General features: G+C 44.8%; 1 protein-coding gene across 1 annotated transcript in view; it reads left to right on the top strand.

Annotated features, from left to right (window-relative positions):
• FRMD4B (FERM domain containing 4B) overlaps window positions 1–9,623 on the top strand; it is a 140,883-nt gene that overhangs the window by 700 nt on the left and 130,560 nt on the right. The gene's annotated exons all lie outside the window — the stretch shown is intronic.

The following is a 9,623-nucleotide window of genomic DNA, read 5'->3' as shown; positions in this document are numbered from 1 at the left end:
GGGACGGAGCGGTGCATGGGGTACCGCCCAACTCACTAGGGTTGCCCCCTGTCCAGGATTGACCCGGACAGTCTGGGTTTTGAATGCTGTGTTTCAAAATTAAGATATGGTCTACTGGCGCCCCATTGAAAATAGATTTGACTGTGATATTTACATATGAATGGGTGGCGCTATTTACGTATGAATAAGCTGTGACTCATTCTCCCCCAGAAAAGTGTTCGCCCATTGCTAGAGTGTTTGGGTTTCACTTGAAGAAAAGGTGGCAACCCTACAACTCACAGACATCACTGGTTGTCAGGAGCTGGGTGGAACGCTAGCTAGAGCGTCCCGCTCAGCCCCTGGCAACCAGTGATGTTAGTGAGCTGGGCAAAAGCTTTTAGCAAACTGTGACGCTCTGGCTGGAAATGGGGTGTGCTGCATCACCCAATAAGATGCCGCCTGAGGCAACCGCTGTCTCATTATAGGGGCAGCTGTGCAAACAATCAGTCACATGTGCTGCAGTGCAAAGAGAATGCTGACAGCAGGAGAGAGCAGTGTGTAAGAGAGGCGACCTCACCAGTGTGCCGCTTTTATTTTCTGCTTTTATTTTCACTGTCTAGTCACATGCTTGGGTAAAGACCTGTAAGTGAAACTGCAGGTCAGCTCAGCTGTCCATTCTGCAGCACTGAAGGCTGCAAGGAGGTTGCCATAATTGTGTAGGCATAGGCTAATACTGGGCATCTGTTCCTGGACCACTCCATTCCCCAACCCCATCCATTAATATAATGGGGAATGGGTGGCATGTGACCCTGACAAAGTCCAAGACCTAATAGGCTCCTATCGAGAGGAACAGAGGGTGTCTAGGTCACATGAGTGAAAAAGCTCTGCTGCTTTAAATAGGGAATTATATTCTCATTTTGTGTCTGATCGCGTTGTTACATTAGATGGCATTGATGAATCCCAGACTTTAAAGTAAACTATGTGCTACCTCTTGACTCCCATCTAGGAGTATCTGCACATTGAGGCTGTTGTAAGCTATTTAATGCTCCCTTCCTCATGTCACAGCTCTCTATCAATCCCCAGATAGCTCATATTGGTATCAGATATTTGTAGGGAAAGTCACTTTTTACACAATGCCACTATTCCCCCTGTCGTGGTTGGCTTCAACAATTTTTTCCTCTTTGCTGAGGACAACAAATAGAAAATATAAATAATTCCAGCCAAGAGGGAAGGAGGGATGTAGGGAGCATAAGTGGAATTAGAAGTGGATTCTTACATAGAGTTTTCACAGGTGCTATCTAGGGATTGCTAGAGAGCGTTGACGTACGAGAGCAATAAAGTGCTCACAACAGCCTCTCTGCACAGATACTGTTAGATGGGATTGCAAGAGGACTGGAAAGGGTCACTTTAAAGCAACTCTGTCACTAGAATAAACATTGAAAATATAGTCCTCCCTGCAAAAAAGACATTTAATACTCACTTTTCCTGCTGCTCATGTCTTTGGTCCCTGCTGTAATGAAGAGAAAAGGCCAGCTGAAGAATTCTAATATGCCAACACTTTCAGGAGTTTCAGATCCCTGGTCCCAAACTTCACTCAGATATAAAATCCTCCCCCATGCGGCCACAAAAAAAAAATAAACCTATCTAAAAATGTAAAAAAAATAAATAAATATATATATACACTAATTTGGGCAAAAGTTTGTTGACACATGACCATCATACCAACATGAGCTTCATGTAGATCCCATTCAGAACCATGGGCATTAGTATGGAGTAGCCACCATATACAGATATTAATACTAAAGCTGAATCTCCTAGATCCGAATGGCATTCAGGATTCAAATTTCCGCATTGCATTCGGGAGCTCCCGAATGCCTTTCGGGTCTGTGAGCCATACACATATACATTATTATTACATAGTATTTATATAGCGCCAACAGTTTGCGTAGCGCTTTACAATGTAAGGAAGACATTACAATTACAATACTGTGTGGGGATGAATTGTTTGAGAATGTGATGGTTCAGTGGTTAGGTTGAGGGGGGATAGGCTTCCCTGAAGAGAAGAGTCTTCAGGGAACACCTAAAGACAGTCAGGGTGGGATATACTCGTATTACTAAAGCTGAGGCTCCCAGACCCGAATGGCATTCGGGAGCTCTCGAATGCTATTCGGAAATTCGGATCTCGAATGCCATTCGAGTCAAGGAGCCTCAGCTTTAGTATTATATGTATATACTCATATCCGAAATTCGGAAACAGAAATTCGGATTCGGACACATTCTGATGCATTGGAATTTGGAAATTCCGATGTGTCCTAATGTCTGAATTTTGGAAAATTCATTATAATTTTGATATGGAACGAAACGAATGGCACATGTCTACTCACAACTGGTGTTCCAATTTAAATCTAAAAGGTGTTCAGTAGGGTTGAGGTTAGGGCTCTTTGCAGGTCACTTAGGTTCCTCCACAGCAAACTAATCTACGACTTTAAGGTGCTGGCTTTGTGTACATGGGCACAGGCTTGCTGGAACAGAATAGGACCTTCCCCAAATTGCTGTCACAAGGTTGTAAGTGCACAATTGTCTAAAAATGTCTTTGTATGCTGTAGCTTTAACAGTACCCTTCACTGGAAACACCTGAACTCGATGATTTGGATTGGGAATTGGATGTACAATAAGCTCATATACAGTAGGTGTGATGGTTAGGTGTCCACAAGCTTTTGGCCATATACCGTAGTGTTGTTATTCTCAGTACAGGTACAGCTGACCTTTAGGTCCACCTAGATCACAGAAAATAACAGACCAGTCTTCTATTGCCTGGTATTCCTAGGGTGAGATCTGCCAGTATAAAGCCAACCCTAAGACTCTGTTCACCTTGTAGCACCACCCTGTGCCTTTTGCTGCACAGGTAATAGGATCCATAATCTAACACATTGGTGTTGGTGGGGTAGTGCACACTTTAGAGTTTGCTGCAGGTGTGTCTTGGCCAATATCTGTAAGGAGGGTAAGGCCATCACTGCACCAGCAATGTAGCAGAACCCCTCAGATCAGATTTCCAAGCATGAAAGTGTGAAACGGCCCTGTGCACACCATTGTTCCTTATACATAATTAGTACCAAGCCGTGACCTGATTCTATAAACAAAAAGACCATTTGTTAGGCAGTGCCACGGAGGGGCATGCTACATTTCATTGGTTTTAGGCTACAGCTAGCACTTTGACAGCCGGAATTAATATAAATGAGTGTAATTATTGAGGTCTCTTTAACTCTCATTCCGAATAATCATATAAGACAATGAATCAAGAGATTATCCATGTACTTCCAGCTCCATGTTGCGTTTAATAGATCGTTCTCGGCCTGACAATTAGGATGGAATGTACACTTATTCATTCGGATTCTTCCAGAGAGATAAAGGGTCAGATGTAGAAGTTAAAGGGTTATTAAACCCTCGCATGTTTGTGCATATATCTACTGCTAGCAAGCAGTAGATATATGCAAAACGATTAAAAAAAAAACCTTTTTCAAAGGGTTAATACTTACCTGTGTCTTCGCCGCGCGCTCCCGTCCAAACATCTGCAAGTTTCTCAGGCTGCTGGGCGGGCGCATGCGCAGCTCAGCTGTTCTGCCGGGAGTCGAGGAGATACACAAGGTAAGTCTATGGAGCAGCGTGCACCCGCACAGACTGCATGGGACATGAGAGAAGAGGAGGACAGTGCTGGATCGGAGACCCGCACCAGCGCTGGAGGGACAGCTGAAAAGGACAGTAAGGAAGAAGATGATCGGATTAAGAGACATCATTTAAGGTAAATCCGTACAGCAGGATTGGGAAGAGGGGAAAAAAGTTTGACTGTAATGTCACTTTAACTTGCCAAACTTTATATAACAAACCTTTAGATCTTCCATGCCGTCAGAAGATGTGCGTGCTGGAGTACACCCCAGTGGCCAAGAACTGCAATGAACTATATTCACAAATAGTTGAGTTGCTGGAATGGATGTCACAAACCAATGTTGGTCAACTCTTTTTATATAGGGGGTCACGAGTGTGGCCCCTGACATCACCAAAGGGCCACACATAATATTTGGTGAGTTTGATTTACAGAAAGCTGTCAGAGACTGCAGACATGATATGGGGATTGTTGGAGACTGGAGCTATGCTTCAGGAGACATTTGTAGACTGCATACAGTACATGAGACTGCTAGAGATCACTTACAGCACTTTTATTAATCGATGCTTCCACACTGGGGCTTCAACTTTAAAATGCTATGATGCACACTGTCTGCAGGAGTTCTAAAGGGCTGCACAATTGGGGCCTCTTGTTGGACACCAGGGTCATAAACTGAGACCACTGCTTTTTTTTAGAGCATGCAATATTAGGTCTTTTGGTCAGCCATCAAAACTGAGTGTTAAGAACTTTGTCTAGTGCTCTTGTACTAAACTTTGTTTTTTGCTCTTGTATTAAACTTTGTCTAGTGCTCTTGTACTGAACTTTGTCTAGCGCTCTTGTACTGAACTTTGTCTAGTGCTCTTGTATTAAACTTTGTCTAGTGCTCTTGTACTGAACTTTGTCTAGCGCTCTTGTACTGAACTTTGTCTAGTGCTCTTGTATTAAACTTTGTCTAGTGCTCTTGTACTGAACTTTGTTTTATTGCTCTTGTATTAAACTTTGTCTATTGCTCTTGTACTGAACTTTGTCTAGTGCTCTTGTACTGAACTTTGTCTAGCGCTCTTGTACTGAACTTTGTCTAGCGCTCTTGTACTGAACTTTGTCTAGTGCTCTTGTATTGAACTTTGTCTAGTGCTCTTGTATTAAACTTTGTCTAGTGCTCTTGTATTGAACTTTGTCTAGCACTCTCATACTGAACTATGTCTAGCGTGCTTGTGCTGAAATTTGTCTAGCGTAAATAACATTCTGGCATACAGTATACATTATTGCATTTTGTCTGGTCTGGTAACAGGGTCTGTTTAAGCACTATTTTGGGCCGGTATGTCTCAGGAGGCGGGGTGGGCAGAAAGTGCAGCTTGAGAAGATGCATACTCATTGTACAGTGTAGCGCAGCTACACTACATGGTGGACACTAAGGGGCTGATTTATGAATCTTCTGCCCAGTGAATGCCGTTTGCTTGGCACTACCTCCAGTAGGATAACAAATTCCTATGCTCCTCAGTGCCATCTAGTGGCGGTAGATCTGTGTAAATGGCATTCGTCCAGGTATACTCTGGATGGAAGATTTATAAATCAGCCCCTTATATTACAAAAAACAGCCCCTATAGAATAGGTTTTTATAACTACCTGCAATTTTTAAGTTCCCCTTTAAAGACTAAAAAATCCTTCATAAGACCGGCGCTCAGGTTCATGCACACTATTTTCCTCCAATTCCTGTGTTTGTGAAACAGTCACAAAAACCGCCGATCCCCGTCTGAAATATTACTGCTCATTTCCTTCGCTGGAGTCATTGCCAAACACTAACAGAAGCTTCAATTCAAACAACACGGAGCTTGCTTCCAGCCCCTCAGTCACCGATATGTGCCGAGGATGCGAGCAATCTCACTCTATTGTTTCGTACACTGTATTAGTGACTGCCGGAGCATGCCAGTAAAAATGACCGCATTAAATACTCGCCGTTCCCTGACCGGAAATAATCGCATCTATTTTTCCTCTATATTAAGAAGTGTTTCTTCCGTTAACATTTTCAATGGCAATTAGAGCAAAAATTACATTTCCCTAAATTAACTTCAGTGGCGTGATTTCTAAAAATCAGCCGGAGAACAGTTTGTTTTTTCTTTAGTTGAGAAAACTTTAAAAGGAAGATTGCAATGTTAAAGCAAACTTCTAAAAGTTTTTCGGCCTTTGAGCGGATCATAGAAAAAATCTCACAGATTCCTCCTTCCACATTGAACAGCAGAGATGGAGAAATCCTCCGACCTCTGAATACCTGGATAGTACCTACATCTGATGGGATGCATGCACTGTTCAGCTGACAATTTTCAGACCGGCTCCCTTAAGGAAGAACTCCAGGTTTTAGAAACATTAATCCTTGCAGTGGGCCTACCCCTGTACTGCAAGGGTTAACTGGTCATTTAGGTCTAGGAGCAAAAATAAAGAAGAAATACTCACCTGATCTTCCGTACTGCCTGGCTGCTAGACCGGTCCCCGCAAACTCTTCTGCCCGGGCTCCAGCAGTCTAAGCACCCGTGATGTCATCACATCTAAAGCTGGCCATACAACTATCCATACAGAATCTGCAGATTTTCTATGGTCAGATGAAAAAAGTGCAAAAGATTCCTCCATCTACGCTAAACTGTGAATCTCCCAATCTCCCACTGGGCCAAGCTTCAGTATTTGGCTAGTCGGCCCCGCTGGCTGTCAAAATACCTGAACAATGCCTGCATCCAATCAGATTGTTCAGGTATTTTGACAGCCAGCGGGGCCGACTAGCAAGATACTGAAGCTTGGCCCAGTGGGAGATTGGGAGATTCACAGTTTAGCGTAGATGGAGGAATCTGTTGCACTTTTTCCCTCTGACCATAGAACATCTGCACATAATCTATAGCGGTATGGCCAGCTTAATACAGGTCTACTAGACATGAAGATGCCAAGGGACATACCACAGTTTGAGCAGAGGAACAAAGAGCTTAGCGGTCACTGCTGCAGGACTGTGGATCGGGTGAGTATTTCTTTTTTTTTCCGCCCCTAGACCTAAAGGAGCAATTAACGGATGCAGTGAGGGGGTAGAACCTCTATCAGGTTTTAATTGCTGGTACTGGAAAAGTCTGAGAGCGCCAAACCAAAGAACCAAGAGTCCAAATCTCTTTAATATGGGTGTAAGAAGATATCAAATTGTGCTGTTGCATTACTATCCCTGGGCACTTTCCATAATTTGTTCTTTAAATAAATATTTTTGGTGTTGTTTTGAGTTCTGCTCATGGACCCTGCAAGGACACCTTGCCGATCCCTGGCAGGGGGGCACACGGGGGGGGGCAAGTGAAAACCTAGGGGGGGCAATTGCCCCCCTGTAGCGACGCCACTGGCTCACTCTATACAAAATGTGGGCCCTGAAGAAGAGGGAGATCTTTGAGCCCCATTTTGTTGAGTTACGTCTTCACCAATATTAAAGATTTGTGAATTCTAAGTCCCTGTTTTGATCAATTTTTTAAGCGTTTTTCATGTGTTTTCAAGTTTCAGTCATCACCTGGAATATCATATCATGGCGCCCTGTGCGGCCGCACTGCTCGCACACCCCTAAGGCCGGCCCTGTATGTGGTCCCCTTGTATGCGGTTTGGTGTGGCCTTGGGACACCTTGCGCTATTGGAGATCCCAATCCAGGAAAAACTTCTCACTCAAACAGCAGCATGGCCGAGCGGTGAGGAGAGAGAGAGCCGCTCAGCCAGGATCTGACGGCCGCAGCTCTCTCTCTCCTCACCGCTCGGCCATCCTGAAGTGACAGTGCTCCCTCCTCCACCCCATCTGCTGCACTGGCTGATTGTAACACTCCTGCAGTTACTGTTTGTGAATCCCCCCCTCTGCGGAACTCACAGAGTCCGATGGAAGTGACATTTGAGACCGATTAGCTGTTCCAGGTAGATGATCGGTTTTCCTGCACATGCGCAGTGAGCTGATCTGCCCTGGAACAGCCGGAAAAAGCGTTGGAATGCTTGACCTAATGGGCGGCACACATTCCACTGCTGTGAAACTGGGCGGGATTACGTTGGAATGTGTGACCACCTCACCGGTCACACATTCCAACGTAGTCACAAATTTTGATAGAACACCTATATTTAGGACTGGCCATACACTTGGTGTTTGTTCTCATTCAGACCTGGATCAACGAGAAAGAATTCTCCCATCCATGCCAAATTTTGATAGAACACCCGCCTGCGACCTGGCAGTGTAGCCTGGCAGGGGAGTCTGGATCTCAGGACTGGCTGAACAGAATAACAAATGATTTGGCAGTGAGATTAGCTCCTGTATATGAACTTTAGCTGTGTATTTAGCTGGTTGCCTGGAGTTCAGCGGTAAAGAAAAATCCTTTTGGATTAGAAAAAGTTTTTGTCTCTATGTACACATACGGAACTGCACACAAACACACACTGGCACTCTCCCCTATGTACATACGTACACTTCCATGCGCATTGTGCTGCAAAGCGGAGTGGACAATGTGAAAAGCTTTTGTTTCCAAGTCTGTAATCTGACAGGGAAAGACGGATGTCATTTCCTTGAGACTGCATGGTAACGGAAGGAGACGGAGTTTGCTCCATTTCTTCTACTTCCACTGTGCAGTATTTATAGACAAGTGATCATTACACCGGAGTCCTCTGCTATGAGCTGCAGGCTGACGGTCTGACCGTAACGGTGAGTTACTTTTTAGATACATTATTTACACCGTTGTTCTTTATTAGGGCTCCACCTTTTCTTCAAGCGAAACCCGAACACTCTAGCGATGCATGGAAATTTTTTTGGGAGAATGAGTTGTGGCTTATTCATATGTACATAACATCACCCATTCATATGTAAACAAATCTCAGTAGAGACTATTTTTAGTGGGGGGCCAGTAGCCCCTATCTTAATTTTAGTTGCCCCTGTTTGCCTGATATCATGTGTCCAGGTTTCAGCTGCCATGAAACCCGAACACAGCATTCAAAACCCGAACTGTCCGGGGGAATCCTGGACAGGTGGCAACCCTAGACGCCCCCCACTTTTCTTACCCAATATTCAGAAATCAATATTTCCCATGCTCTTTTGCATAACTGATTACATCCAGTTTAAATTTTGCAGAGTAAGACAGCCGCTTACTGGTAACGGTATTTTTGTTGTTTTCTGACATTTTTATGGGCTCCCTGTTGCATCTGGGCACTGGCTACACGCTCTCCGCATCATCAGCTGACGTCGAGTACATAAGGCTCATGATTGGAGGAAACCTGTTAGCTTGTCTCTGCAATCGGAACCTGTTAGCTTGTCTCTGCAATTTCCATTTTTAGGTAAATATTTTAAAGAAAAAGTATAGTCTTATACACGGAAAAATACAGTAATTTTTGTGCAGCACAGCACACTGTGTACCAACTTACTGTATTGCATCACAACACACTGCAGTGCATAGAGTTACATAGTAGTTAAAAAAACCTCAATCACTCTAACTTTAACAATGCATTGCAGCACACGACAGACCATGATCACACTATTTTATGCAAATTAGGTAGCTGCCTTTGGTCCTGCGCTTGCTGGGGACCTCGTGACAGCCTTCTTGGGAACCACTCAGCACCTCTGTTTACAGTGCTTTCGACGGCCCACACATCTAACTCTCCTGAGACCCTCTACACCTCTCACCCTCCTGTGAACCTCCGCACATCTCCCTCTCCTGAGACTCTCCGCACATCACCCTCTCCTGAGACCCTCCGCACATCTCCCCCTCCTGAAAGCCTCCGCACATCTCCCCCTCCTGAAAGCCTCCGCACATCTCCCCCTCCTGAAAGCCTCCGCACATCTCCCCCTCCTGAAAGCCTCCGCACATCTCCCCCTCCTGAAAGCCTCCGCACATCTCCCCCTCCTGAAAGCCTCCGCACATCTCCCCCTCCTGAGAGCCTCCAGACATCTCCCCCTACTGAGAACCTTTGCACATCTCCCCCTCCCGAGACCCTCCGCACATCTCCC

The sequence above is a fragment of the Nanorana parkeri genome, unplaced genomic scaffold (assembly GCF_000935625.1).
Source record: "Nanorana parkeri isolate BGI_ZX_2015 unplaced genomic scaffold, ASM93562v1 scaffold196, whole genome shotgun sequence".
NCBI classification, from domain to species: domain Eukaryota; kingdom Metazoa; phylum Chordata; class Amphibia; order Anura; family Dicroglossidae; genus Nanorana; species Nanorana parkeri.
This window is presented reverse-complemented; position numbering and strand designations above follow the sequence as displayed.